Source organism: Odocoileus virginianus, chromosome 18 (assembly GCF_023699985.2).
Source record: "Odocoileus virginianus isolate 20LAN1187 ecotype Illinois chromosome 18, Ovbor_1.2, whole genome shotgun sequence".
Classification (NCBI taxonomy): domain Eukaryota; kingdom Metazoa; phylum Chordata; class Mammalia; order Artiodactyla; family Cervidae; genus Odocoileus; species Odocoileus virginianus.
The window spans coordinates 23,335,348-23,350,054 of record NC_069691.1 but is presented as its reverse complement, the minus strand read 5'-3'; the positions used below and the strand labels follow the sequence as shown (position 1 = coordinate 23,350,054).

General features: G+C 40.7%; 1 protein-coding gene across 6 annotated transcripts in view; it reads right to left on the bottom strand.

The window, feature by feature from the left end:
- The window catches only part of KDM4C (lysine demethylase 4C), a 400,301-nt gene extending 390,536 nt beyond the window's left edge, over nucleotides 1–9,765 (bottom strand). For 5 of the 6 annotated variants that reach the window (XM_020904553.2, XM_070480461.1, XM_070480462.1 and 2 more), the window contains exon 1: nucleotides 9,681–9,765. The gene's annotated coding sequence lies outside the window, so the exon portion shown is untranslated. Of the gene's footprint in view, nucleotides 1–9,231; nucleotides 9,316–9,680 lie in introns of those variants that run through there. The other variant, XM_020904560.2, reaches the window with a different exon arrangement.
- Between the last annotated feature and the right edge of the window lie 4,942 nt (nucleotides 9,766–14,707).

Here is a 14,707-nt window from a genome sequence, read left to right as displayed (position 1 = left end):
ATGGTTTAATAAATAAATAAGGCCAAGTCTTCATTCATGTTCACAAAAAAAGAACTTCAGCTGGGGCACCTTTGGTTGTTGGACTCATAATTTCTGTTGTTTAACAGCAAAACAAATGTCTCCATGTGCCCAGTCTTTCTTCATTTGCCTGGTCTTCCGGGGCAGGCACAGTCTATCTGCTTCTCAACAGTATGATACTGAGAACTATGCACACTGACAACTCTCTAAATACCACTGTCTTATTAAAATGAACCTCTAAAAGGAAAAATCAAAAAAGTCCTGCATTTTTTGGTTCTTTACTAGCTTTTTACATACAGTAACTCATTTCCATTCTTTAAAGTTTTCTGTGAAATTGTGAGACTAAGGCTCAGAAATAGAAATCCCTATCCTAAAGCCCAACAGCAAGTAGGTACAATGATTGCACATTTAGTACACCCCAGACTCAGACCTGAAACATAACTGATGTCTTTACTCAGCTCTCCTGCTACCACAAAAACAAACAAACAAACCAAAGCCCATTAAATTAAGAATAAATCTGCAACACCAAGCCCAGATGGTTTCACAGAATTATGCTCAATTTTTAAGAAACATAACCCAATGTTACTTAAACTGTTCCTGATTGCAATGCAGCGGGTAGGGGAGACAAGCTTTAAAAGCCTTAAGACACAAGTCTAAAATGGGTAATTTTGTTGTTCAATGGCTAACTCATGTCCAACTCTTTGCCACTGCATGGGCTGCAACATGCCAGACTTCCCTGTCCTTCACTATCTCTCAGAGTTTGCTCAAACTCATGTCCATTGAGTTGGGGATGCTATCCAACCCTCTCATCCTCTGCCGCCCTCTTCTCCTTTGGCCTTCCATCTTTCCCAGCACCAGGGTCTTTCCCAGTGAGTCAGCTCTTCACATCAGGTGGCCAAAGTGTTGGATATTCAGCTTCAGCATCAGTTCTTCCAATGAATATTCAGGGTTGATTTCCTTTAGGACTGACTGGTTTGATCTCCTTGGAAGTCCAAGGGAGCCTTGGACTCTCTCTCTCTAGAGCCTTCTCCAGCAACAAAATTCAAAAGCATCAATTCTTTCATAAGAGAAGCCACCACAATGAGAATCCTGAGCACTTCAGTCAGAGTAGCCCCCACTTGTCAAAACTATAGGAAAGTCCGAGCAGCAACAAAGACTCAGTGTAGCCATAAAGAAAGAAATAAAATTAATCTTGAAAAATATTCTGTAAAATCTGACTCATATATATACATATTATAAAGCTATGACAATTAAAACATTGATGTGGGACTTCCCTGGTGGTCCAGTGGTTAAGAATCTGACTTGTAATGGAGGCGACACAAGTTCAATCTCTGATCTGGAAACTAAGATTCCCACGTGCCAAACGGTAACTAAGCCTGTGAGCCACATCTAGAGTCCATGCACCACAAGGAAAGATCCTGCATGATGCAACTAAGACCCAACACAGCCAAATAAATAAGTTTTTTTTTAAAAAACGGAGGTAATGATACATAAATAGATCACTATATAAGAACCTAAATGACTTTCAATACTGCACTGGTTAAATAAATTATCATACATACAATTATCATTATACAATGCAATATTGTATAATCATTTTTAAAAAGCATCTCTATACATATTCATAGAAGGAGAAAAGGTGAAAGTAGTGACAGATTTCCTCTTCTAGGGCTCTAAAATCACCACAGATGGTGACTGTAGCCATGAAATCAGAAGACGATCGCTTCTCAGCAGGAAAGCCATGACAAACCTAGACAGTGTGTTGAAAAGCAGAAACACGACTCTGCCAACAAAAGTCCATATAGTCAAGGCTGTGGTCTTCCCAGTGGTCATGTACGTTTGTGAGAGCTGGATCATAAAGAAGACAAAACGCCAAAGAATTGATGCCTTCGATCTGGAGAGCTGGAGAAGACTTCTAAGAGTCCCGTGGACAGCAAGGAGATCAAACCAGTAAATCTTAAAGGAAATCAACACTGAATACTTTCAATGGAAGGACTGATGCTGAAGCTGAAGCTCCAGTATTTTGGTCATCTGATGCCAATAGTCGACTCACTGGAAAAGTTCCTGATGCTGGGAAAGATTGAGGGCAAAAGGACAAGAGGGTGTCAGAGGATGAGATGGCTGGATGGCATCACCAACGCAATGGACATGAACTTGGGCAAACTTTAGGAGATGGTGAGGAACAGGGAGGCCTGGTGTGCTGCAGTTCATGGGGTCCCAAAAAGTAGGACATGACTAGGCAACTGAACAATAACATATATACTCATGTTTTTAAAATCTCTTCCAAGGGGATGGACAGGGGAAATTAGATGAAAATAGTCAAAAGGTACAAGTTTTCAGTTACAAGATAAATAAGTACTAGGGATATCACATACAACATGATAAAGATAATTAACACTGATATACAGTGTATAAGAAAGTTGATAAGGGAGTAAATCCTAAGAGTCTGACCACAGGGAAAATTCTTTTTCTATTTCTTTAATGTTGTATCAATATGAAATGACAGATGTTCACTAAACTTACAGTTGCAATCATTTCATGATGTATGTTAAGTCAAATCATTATGCTGTACACCTTAAATTTATACAGTGTTGTATGTCAATCATGTCTTAATAAAACTGTGTGGGAGGGAACGGTCACATCCAAGGTACACAGTTAAATGAAAAGAAAAATATTCAAAACAATAAGTATAGATACTACCATCTGTATTAAAAGATATACAAATACATATATGCTTATATTATTTAGTCGCTAAGTTGTGTCTGACTCTCTGTAACCCCATGGACTGTAACCCCCCAGGTCCTCTGTCCATGAGATTTCCCAGGCAAGAATACTGTAGCAGGTTACCAAGCCCTCCTCCAGGGGATCTTCCTGACCCAGGGATCGAACCTGCATCTCCTTCGTCTTCTGCACTGCAGGTAGATCCTTTACCTACTGAGCCACCTGGGAAGCCCCATATGGTTGTATAGAATATCTTATAAAGAATATACAGACTATGTCTAAAAAGCCCTAAAAGAAACAATTTTAACGATGGTTAACCAATAAAAAGAAACTGCCTATCTGATGGCCAAAGGTGAGAATATGTACATTCTACCCATTTATACCATCTTAATTTTATACACTGTTGTATATCTTGTATTGCATTATTGTTCAAATAATAAATATTTAACACATATGAATATAAATAATTTTTTAAAATAAAAAAACAAAGTTATCAAAAAGGCATGAAAAATAAATTTCCCTATCTCAGAGCCTGATTCTTCCTGCTAAATGAGAGCTGCCTGAATGTTGTAGACTGAGAGTTCTCAGTAAAGTGGCCAAATTTTAAATAAGGCTTCCTTTTGAAAATTAAATAAAGGCAAAATGAATAAGATATGCTACCAGCAGGGGGAAAAAAATAAGCCTCAATAGTACCAGTCAAAGGGATGCCTGTGACCTTGCTGAGTACTTGATGGACTCCCTAAACAGAATCAAAGCAACAAGACTGACATCCAATCAGAAAAACAAAGGGATGTCCTCAGAAGTTAAATGTCTAGTGGAAAAAAAGAGTTTAAAGATGGAGATAAAAAAGAGAGCCAAAGTGAAGGAATTTGCTTTCTTCTTTAACCTCCTCCAACAGGAAAAATGGACCTGCAGGAAGAATGTTCTGATGAACAGAAGTGAGTACTTCTAAGGGTCAAGAGAAGCCCAACAGGTAGAAAATACCCCAACCAGATGATGCCTCCTTGCCACATCCACCTTCAGGACCTGCCTGTCTTCAAATAATGTGTTTCCCACAGGCCAGACTTTCTAGAAAGAGCCCTGAAGAACAAAGAACATGTATATCTTGGGTTTGACTTCTGGTTCTTGTGAGTTTGATAAGGGAGTGACACTGAGGACTTTAGTCCTCCAATGCCTGACATACTCTGGATCACTGGGAAAAGTTCAGATTCCTGAACCTGCAATGCTGAAAATGAGAACAGGAATATGAAATCCCCCAAAAGTGTTGTCACAGCATAGAGTTCAGTTAAAATATCCCTGTGCTTGGCACTTAGGTTATTTCCAATATGTAGTTAGCAAAACAGAGTGGAGATCAGTATTTCATGGTGGAGCTAAACAGCACCAAGCCTTTTCAGTTTTGAAAAGTGAGTAAACGAGAATCACAGCCCTAGGAATCAGCACTAGTGATACCAGGCTCCTTAATTCATACATTCACAAATACTGGTTTGCCTTGATCTCTGTGCTTTCATTTCTGGAATATTTTTTTGTTGGTTTGTGAGAAATTCAGAAAACAAAATTGATGAGCAGTCAGCCTTAAATCCCACCTCTAATGAGCTCAGGGAAGCAGGGTGAAAGAGTGCTGGCTATTAGTGGCCCAGAAAAACTTGAAAGAGAAGATTTAAGTAAGTCAGGTGTAGACTGTTCTCAATCTGACCTTAAGCAACCCTCCTCTGAGAATGAGGGAGGCCAGAACTTCTAAGAAAAACTAGCTTTCGGCAACAGCTAATTTTAAATGTGCGGAGAGGGTTGGGAGGTAGTATTTAAAGCTATACTTCATCACACAAGACCAAGAAAATACTTAATTGTGTTTCAAAGGTGGGGAGGGGCTAATGGAAATGAAGCATTTCCCTAGGATTGCCTTAAACTTCTGCTACTCAAGGTGCAGTCTGCAGGGCTACCTGAGCTAGGAAATGATATCTATCAGTATTTTTATAACATGTGAAACAGAACAACAAAAAATATCAGAATATAGTACAGGTGGCAAAGTACTATTCTGTGAAATTTTTGTTTCAGTTTTACATGTTGGGAGGGGGTCAGGAAGGGTAAAATGTATTTCCTCCCGTGTGCCTGATTTTAATTTCCTGAATCTTGTCATATATGTAAATGCCATTAATTTGTATAACAAAGGTTTACTGAGCACCTGTACTATAACGCCTGTGAGACAACAAAGTGCTGGTGTGATATAAGTGAAATAAAAAAACCTGGTCCCTGCCCTTGTAGAATTCTTTCAGTTTAGAAACAAATTATCAAATAATTGCATAAATATAAAATTATATACTGCTAGATGTTATGGAAGGAAAAAGTTAAGTAAATTAAGATTGCTTGTCATTAGGGAAGCTGATTTAGATTGAGGAAGAGGTAGGGTGACTGGTCAGGATTGTCTAACAAACTGCACTCAAGCAGACCAGAAAGATGCGCTTGGAAAAGAAATGGGAAGGAAAAATCTGCCTGGCAGAAAATGGCTCTGTCGGGGACTTCCCCGGTGGTGCAGCAGATAAGAATCTGCCTTGCAATGCAAGGGACATCAGTTGAATCCCTAGTCTGGAAAGATCCCACATGCTGCAGGGCAACTGCACCACGACTACTGAAACCCATGGGCCTGTGCTCTGCAACGAGAAGCCCACACAACCACAACGGAGAGGAGCTCCCACCCTCTGCAACCAGAGAAAGCCCACGCGCAGCAACAACACTCACCACTGCCAAACTGATTAACTAATTAAACCTGTAAAATAAGAAAATGGCACTTTCCACAAGGGCCTATATAGACTGAGGAAATGAAAAGCTGGTGGGTAGAAAGGCAGAACCTCTAAATAAGGCTTAGGGAGGAGCTTGGAGTAGGAAGAGATAATGCAGGAATTTTAAATGTCCTGAGGGCCATTAGAATGATACAATTTGCATTTTAAAAGATAACTGAGTAGAGAACACATATCAAGGGAGCTGGAATGAATACAGAAATGGTACCATTTAGACCCTAGAAGACTGATCTAAGCAGAAGTGACAAGGTTTGGTGATGGTACAAAAGCAAGGACTGAGAAAAAAAAAAAAAAGCGAGTAAGCCATGAGGTGTCTGGAATAACTCTCAGGTTTCCCAAGTTACTGCTAAAATGTGGGGGGAAGGATGAAAAACTCAGAGAAGCAGAACTGAGAGAAAAGATCACTGATCACAGTTCGGCCTGTTATCGTTAACAAGTAGAGATGCCAAATTAATAACTAAAACTGGACAGAAATATAAAAAAATGAAGTCATCACCAAAAGGGATTTGAGCATACATTATTCTGCTCCTTATTTTCCCACAGTAACTTATAATACAAACTAGAAGAATCTAGAATGTATTTTAAAGACTCACAGAAATAGACTCAAAGCCTTAGAAAACAAACTTATAAAGGTGAAAAGCGGAGGCGGGGGTGGAATTAAGAGGTTAGGATTAACATAGTGGAGTTCTGTAACCTCATTTATAGACTTAAACAATTACACCACTATGACTGGTATGGGACTGAAGAAAGACTAACTTAAAGGGACAACTGAGCTGCGCTATCTGAAGGATAAGATGCAGTTAAGAAGACAAAGAACACAGGCTGTTACAGGAGCAGCAGAAGCAGAGGGAACATGAGCCCCAACCAGCCAAGGAACTGTGGAGAGGGAGGAGACCGGCTGGGCAAAGCCTGCGGAGAGCTGAGAGAACGTGATCCTTGGGGAAAGAACATGGGAGGCCACTGAAAGAGGAGCAAAGCAGACTTCTCAGAGTGACTGTCACAATCACTCAGGCAGGGAAAGGATTAGGCCCTGCAAGTGTGGACTTGGAGGACCGGCATCTTCTCCCAACGGGTATAAGGGATAGGGGCACAGGGGAAACCTGGGAGAGGCGGGTGAAGCTGCAGGGAGAAAAAGATAATAATCCAGTATTTTAAATTTATCCTTTAGGCTCCAAAAACCTTCTGGATTGTTGAAGATAAAGAAAACACAGTGACTTTAACTATGTCACAGCTCCCAAGAAACTCACATAGAAATGAGAAAGGGTTGGGTCTATAGAAAAGAAAAGAGATGAAGGTAGGGAGAGAAGCATTAAATATTCATATTACCAAAAAAAGAAAATACAAACTTTAAAAGATTGAAAACCCTGCATCAGACACTGAGTTTAAAGAGCATGGAATATACATATTTTATCATATCTCTAATAAACATACAATAAATACATCAGTATCAAGGAAATAATCATTATGACTATTACATGCAAAAAAACCACTGGGCTAACAGAAAGGGACGATCTTAATGACAAGAAAAACATAGCACTAAACCCAGGACAATGCCACACACAGAGAATTCTGCCTCTAAGAAGTGGTCTTTCCTTGGTAGAACAGGAAAGAGTCAAAATAGGACCCTCAAAGCCTTAGAGAAAGCATCTCTCGATACTACTATCCCTACTTGCTCATTCACTCATTCAAGAGAAAATGTTTAGTCCAGCAATTCCACTACTAGCTATATACCCAAGAGTAAAATAACAAAAATTTTTTTTAAATGCATACATACAAAAACCAGTTTGTGGATGTTCACAGCATTATTTATAACAGACAAAACATAGAAACAATCTAAATGTCCATCAACCAATGAAAAGAAAAAATGTGACATATCCATACAATGGAATATTAGCCATAAAAATGAATAAAGTATTGGAACATGCTGTAACATGGATGAACTTTGAAAATATTAGGCTAAGTGAAAAACATCTAGCTACAAAAGACCAAGTACTATATGCTAACATTTATATGTAAAGTCCAGAATAGGCAAGTCATTGAGACACAAGGCAGAAAAGTCACTGCCTAGGGGCTGGGGCGGAGGCTGGATTTGGAAGAAATGGACAGTAACTGCTAATTGGAAATGGATTCTGAGGTGATTAAAAAAAAAAAGGGTCTAAAATGGATTGTGCTCATAGTTGCTCAATTCTATGCATATACTAAAAACCAAGGGGAAAAAATCCACTTTTAAATAGGTGTATTTCATAGTATGTTAATTATATCTCAATAAAGCTTGTATTAAGAAAGAGGGTATCTGGAGCACCAGGGGCACTATGGCAAACTGCTGGAAACAGAACAAAGAAAATACATTCGATCACACGCAAAACCTGTGCTCAGACTATCACTTTCTACTAGAGTAGAAAAGTCAGTCAACAAGCAGTTAGAAAGCAATGAGAAAAGCAAAGAATTCAGACTGTGCCCCAGGGACATTTAACCTACTCCGGGTGATTAAGATGTCTAGAAGAGAACTCAATACACCAGATTTTCGTCCTTGAATGAAAATTTTAACTCTAAGAAATTTTAAAATTAAGTACCTGTTCCCAGTCTCTTAAAATCTGCATTCTCACAGAATGTTACTGACATCACTGGAATGTACTTCTTGTAAGCATCTGTGTACGTGCAATGTTTAAAATATGTTTTTAACTTTACAAAAGCAACAGATTATAGTCCGTTAATAAAATGAAACTCTATTTAAATTGTACTGTCAACTTCGTAAGGGTGTTCTAATGTGCAAACTTATCATAGCACCTTAAATTGGAAGAAAGAGGGCCTTAAAAACCCTTATTACCGTGAAATACATTCCAAAACAAAGCCGGGGGGGGGGGGGGGGGGTGGGAGAGGACTGGCAAGGTGGGAGAACTTGACTAAAGATCAAAAAGAACTGAGTGCTACAAAGTAAAAATGGACCTTTAAGATTTAAAGCCACTAATTTTCAACCACGACATTTTGAAAGTAGACTATTTGTAACTGTTGCCAAAGAAACAGTGAAGCTGAGTTTCCTGAGATTTAACAACAACAAAAAAAATACTGCAAATTCAAGTGGGTGAAATGGAGCAAAGTTTGGTCTGAACGTAGGTGAACCAACCCTACAAAGAAACTTCCAAGAGGATAAGGGTGGAACGACTGCAACTTTTAACCTATACTTCCGAAGCAGCAGTTGATAAACATCCCGCAGGGTAATTTGCCAACTGCTTTAAAAAAAAAAAAAATGTTTGTCCCCTCTTCTCTAGGTGGGAAGAACCAGACAAAAAACCTCCCAGGCATCGCCCACAACCAAAGCCAGACCGTGCAGACGTGCGTGGTTGCAGCTCAAGGGAAGACTGGCTCCGAGTTCACCCGGAAAGCATCCGAATCGAGCCCCGCTGGTTTCATTGGCTGAGCCCAGAGGAAAACCCCAAGCTCGAGCCGGGAGCCCCAGCCTACCTGGCTCCTTTCTTCACATTCCCATCCCGCGCCACGTGCCATGCCTAGCATTCCACGCGACCCGATCCGACTTATATTTATTAAGCACCCACTGTCTACACCGCATCACGGCAAGAAGCACTGCAGGAAGAAATGGCCCCACTCCGGAAAAACCAAAAGGAAAGCCACAGGGGCTAAGGACGAACCCAGGAGAGGGGTTAGCTGCCTGCGGAGAGGTAGTCTGGAGAGGAGCCCTCACCCTCACGTCGCGGGTCGAGGTAGTCCCAGGGAAGAAATGGCCCCGAGGGGCGCGTCAGGCCCGGCCTCCCCGGAGTCCGCCTCAGACCGGGCTGGAAGGGAAAAGGTAAGGAGTCGGCATTGCCGAACCACCGCGCGCTCCTCTGCTCCACGGAACGCGACCCCGACTCCGGTCCCCGGGAGAATGGCGAGCGCGGGGACCGAACCCCCGCGAGGGCCGGATTGGGCTGTCACTGGCTCCCGCTTCCCAGCCCTGCGACCATGGCCGGCCACTCTCTCTCAACGTGACAGCCACGGCGTCCGCGGACCGAGCGTCTCCGGCCCGGCGTCTCCGCTCTGCCAGACGCCGGCACCCCCTGCTGCCCCGCGCGGAACGGGACAGTGCCGGGAAGACCGCCCGGGCCCCTCCCCCCACCGGCCCCATCCCCCGGACTCCGGAAAAGCGGTTACCTGGCGCGCAGGAGGGGGCGAGGACACGACCCCGAGGAGGAAGATGAGAAGAAGAACGGTGGCCTCCGGCCCAGGGAGATTTGGGAAATTTGGAAGACTTGTTCCGCACTGGGTGACAGCTGTTCGCTGCGCACGCGCACCCGGCCACAGTCGCCCGATCACTCCGCCACTCCTCACCCTCCCGTCGAGGGCTGGGAGGCAGCGGCGAAGGCGCGCGCACGGGGCCAGCCGGCTCTCCCTGCGCGAGGGCGCGCGCGTCGTCACGTGACCGCTGGGGCCCGGCACTTGGTGGGTCACGTGAACTTCCAAACAGCTTAAAGGTGCCAAGCACCTTCTTGCTTTGGCTTAATCTTTCGCACAGTTCTTAGGCTAGGCTCGCTCGCCGCCGCGCTTCGTGTTTTCTGGGGAGGGACGTGTCCCCTTTTGCCCAGAAGGGGAAGCTACTTGAGTAGAAGGAAGAGACAGGTGCACAGAACCTTGCCTGGGAGCGCCTACCGGGTTCCCGCAGGGTTGGACTTGATGAAGTCCACGCGCCACACGTCGCCCAGGGCTCCGACGCGGGCCTATGGCGGTCCCTGGCGCGCAGACGTCAGAGTGGCGTTGCCATGGGTGGGGCCTCGCAATGCCCAGCGGAGCCTGGCTAGGATGTCTCGGCTTGCTGCTGCAATGACAGTGTTTTATGGCTGAGACTTCTGAGCCTCTAGACCGACATGGGAGGTCCCAAGTGGGCTAAAGGTTGCCAACCCCTTAACAAGTAACTCAAGCAAGTAGCTGGTTATTAGCCGAGAGGAATCAAACTGTCCCGTAATTTAGTCACCTACGCGGAACTAGTCCCGCCCGGCGCAGGTGCGCTCTTGAGTTGAAGAGTCCCCAGGTGGCCCCAATAGGAATTCGAACTGGAGATCACTCAAAAACATGGGATGACAGCAGTATGGCCTGAATTGTAACAGGAAGTTCAAGTGCCTCCGGACCCCTCAGAAAGTAGTTAAACTAGCTTGCTTCAGCTTGTTACTTCTGAGCTATACTTCTGCCTTCCAAGGTGTCCGGAAGAACCACACAGACCTTACTTAATTAAGCCTTTGCACTACCAAAGACCAGGTGTTTTGCAAAGCTGAACAATTTTTTTTTTAACTTCCTGTAGAGACTCCAGCTGTGTCTCTTGTGGCGTTTCCCCTAACGTCTCAGCTAAGATTGGGCAGAACCTTACACTTCTGAGCACACTTGGGCTGTCTTATATGCTGTGTTTTCTACTACAATCCACTGATTTTTGCTTTTTAAAATATCTGAACAGGTGCATTTACCGCACCCTGGAAGTTTTTTTCTCACCCGAAGGAGCACTGCAAAGACAGGTGAAATATGGGTGATTAAGTAAAGCTAATGGGATTATTGGGTCACCACGTTTCTTTAGTCATTAAGTTAGAAACAAGGCTTAGGCTCCATTACTCACCTAGGTACACATCTGAACTTCCCTAACATGTAAACTCAACTGTGATTTCTCCAACTGTGTATACTATGAGAATCACAACCTTCCTTATAAATCAATTGTATATGCGAAAACAATAACAGTCATTTATGGCTTACTGTGAACTTGACATTTGTTTAAAGAACTGCACGTATGTTAACAAAATTAATCTTTATAATCATGCAGTGAGGTATTATCTCCTTGTTACAGATATGAAAACTGAACTGAGATTAAGAAACAGCTACTAAACACCAGGGTCCTTGGAAGCCATATGCTGCATTGGACTAGGAACCTAGTACACCAAAATTAAAAGTCTGGAAACCTGAATTCCAGTCCATTCACAATTTGCAGACAGGCAATATTGCACAAATAACATTTGTTGAACACCGTAAATCAAGTCTGCTATTTTTTAACCTGAAAAATGAGGGTGACATACCAGCTTTGCTAATTTTGAGAATTTTTGAACATTAAAGAAGGTAATGTACAATGTCAAAACACTTCAAAAGCTGTAAAGCATTGTGTGAATGTATTAATATTAAGCACTTTAGTTTTGGAAACTGAATTGAGCCTACTAGAAAATCAACTGGATTCATGTCACAGAAGACAATGTGTCCTTATTATATGGAAATACCTCTATTGTAAATTATAATGAAAATAAAATTTTAGCCATATAGTAGGTTAATTTATTTGGGTGAAATTAAAAATGCCAGTTGTAATAAGATGGAGTTTGTATACTGGATACATAAGATTTTCCTTGAAGCTTATGTTATGTAAACTACTGTTCACCTCAGAGACAATACTAGTAAATTTTTAAAATATGTATAATGCAATATTGATAGATTTTGATAGATACACTACTAAATAATATAGTCTAATTTTAAATATATTGTAGTCCATTAGACTTTATTTTTTATAGACTTTTGAAAATATAAAGTATTAAATAACTAATACTCATTAATGTTTCTATTTATCATTAGCACATACATGTCTGTTACTTATACAGGTACAATACAAACCAACCAATAACTAGATGTTTAGATGACTTTTTTAAGTGTTACAGTGACTATGATAGTGAGTACCTAATAAAATTAGAAATCCTGGTAGCTGTTCTCTGTGTCCTGTGTTCTGAAGCTCAGATCAATTTTTCTCTTACAAGGATTATTATAGAAGTCTCCTAATGATCTCCCTACTTCCAATGCATTCTCCACCCATCCCGTACCCCTGCCACCCAGCTTCTGTACTGCAAGTCAAAATTATCCTCCTAAAATAAGAACTGAATCATGATTTCACCCAACTGAAACACCTCACTAATTTCCCATCATTATCAAAGCTTTTCAGTATGAGTCGAAATGGCCAAAAAGAATACCGGGACCAAGGACGTGGGGATAGACACTGAAGTGAGTCAAACCTCTGTATAAGCTAAATAGTCAATCAGTTTGGATACCATTATGTCTTAATATAAGAAAGACCTAAAATTACCACTTAAAATATTAATTTTCCTTTTAAAATATTTGAATAAAATTAAAGTTTGGGGGAGATATGTCATTTTTTTCCCAGGACTCCTGTTCTGTGTGTGTTTCTTAAGGTGGGGTACTGGGGGAACAAATGAGGTAGTTTATGTTTTCTCTCACATCAAGGAAAATATTGGAACTTATTTTATGACATCTAATCATAACACAATAAAAAAATTAAATATTCATTTTTCCAAATAAAACTACATACCTAAACCGAAGTTGCAAGCTCAGTACATATAGTCGTTAGTTTCAATCAATCCTTTTTATTATGTATTATTGTTATTACTGCTATTTGTACTGTTTTATGTTATTTGTACAGGCTTTGGATAATGATACAGCTATGAATAGGACAGAAGTGGCCTTCCTCTCATGGAACACACAATAAAGCCAGTGAGATACCAATGTGCATCCACAAAAATGGCTAAAAATAAAAACTGACAAACACTGGTGACTGTGGGGGAACAGAAGCACCAATACATATGCATCAAACACATACACAGAAAGTTTTATAGCATTACCTGTGGGGCTTAAGCGGGGACACAAGAATCTATTAGCAGTTAAGTAGAGATATAAATGTCAGTACAGTTCTACAATGGAAAACTATACAGCAATAAAAAATAAATGAATTATTGCTACCCATAACAGAATGGCTAAATCTCACAAATAAAATGGTAAGTGAAAGAAGCCAGACCCAAAAGAATACATGCTGTCTTATTCCATCAGGTATTCTACTTTTAAACATCCATCTAGTTTTAAATGTGTTTCTATAACATTTAAAAGTAGATAAAACTATTCTATGGTGTTAGAAGTCAAAATAATGGTTACCTTTGAGAAGAAATGGGTGGAACAATTGGGGAGGGGAAAGGAACCTCTGGGGTGCTGCTTATGTTGTTTTTTTAGCCTGGATGATAATAATTGTATAATACATCAAGCTGTACACTTATGGTTTGGTTTATGCACTTTATATGTGACATTTATATTTTAAAGATTTTCAGATATTTAGTATGTTAATTTTTATATATTTTTTAAATTTTTGTGTATTTGTTATAGCAATTTTCTTACCCATTTTGACAAATGGACTACCCAGGTTGATTTAACTGGCTAAACAAAGGGTAAAACTTCTGAACCTTTCCCTTCCTATTGAATGAAATTTTTTGCTGATTAGAACGGGGAAAATGTGAAGGGAAAAACAAATGAAAAGGAGACTGAGCTACTTTTTCCTTTGGTCCTACTGACCCTTAAGAATCTCTGTAACTGAAGGAGTTTTCTCTCTTTTTGTTTCCTTTACTTGGGTAGTTTTATCAGGGTTGTCGGTAACTCACTATGAAATGTAATACTCCATTACAATAATTATGTTAGTTTAATTTTTTAAGCTTTCTCAACCATATTATATCTCAGCTCTATATATACTGATATTTCAAACCCTTTTTAGTTGCAAGCAAACAATATACAGGCATACCTTGGAGAAAATGTGGGAACTGTTCCAGAGCCTGCAATTAAGTGAGTCAAATCAATTTTTTGGTTTCCTAGTATATATAAAAGTTATGTTTACACTATACTGTAGTCTATTAAGTGTGCAATCATTATGTCTTTAAAATGTACAGACTTTAATTTAAAAATACTTTATGGCTAAAACATGCTACCCATCATCTGAGCCTTTAGTAAGTTGTAAATTTTTTACTGGTAGAAGGTCTTGCCTCAGTGTTGCTGGCTGCTGACTGATCAGAGTGGTGAGTGCTGAAGGCTGGGGTTGCTGTGGCAATTCCTTTAAATAAGACAACAATAAACTTTGCCACATCAAATGATTCTTCCTTTCACAAATAATTTCTCTGTAGCATGCAAGGCTCTTTGATAGCATTTGACCCGCAGTAGAACTTCTTTCAAAATTAGAGTCAATCCTCACAAATGCTACCACTGCTTTACCATGTACTAATCTAAATCCTTTCATTTTAAAAATCTTCACAGCACCTTTCTCCAGAGTAGATTCCATCTCCACAACCCACCTTCTTTGTTCATCTGTAAGAAGTGACTCCTTCTCCATTCAAGTTTCA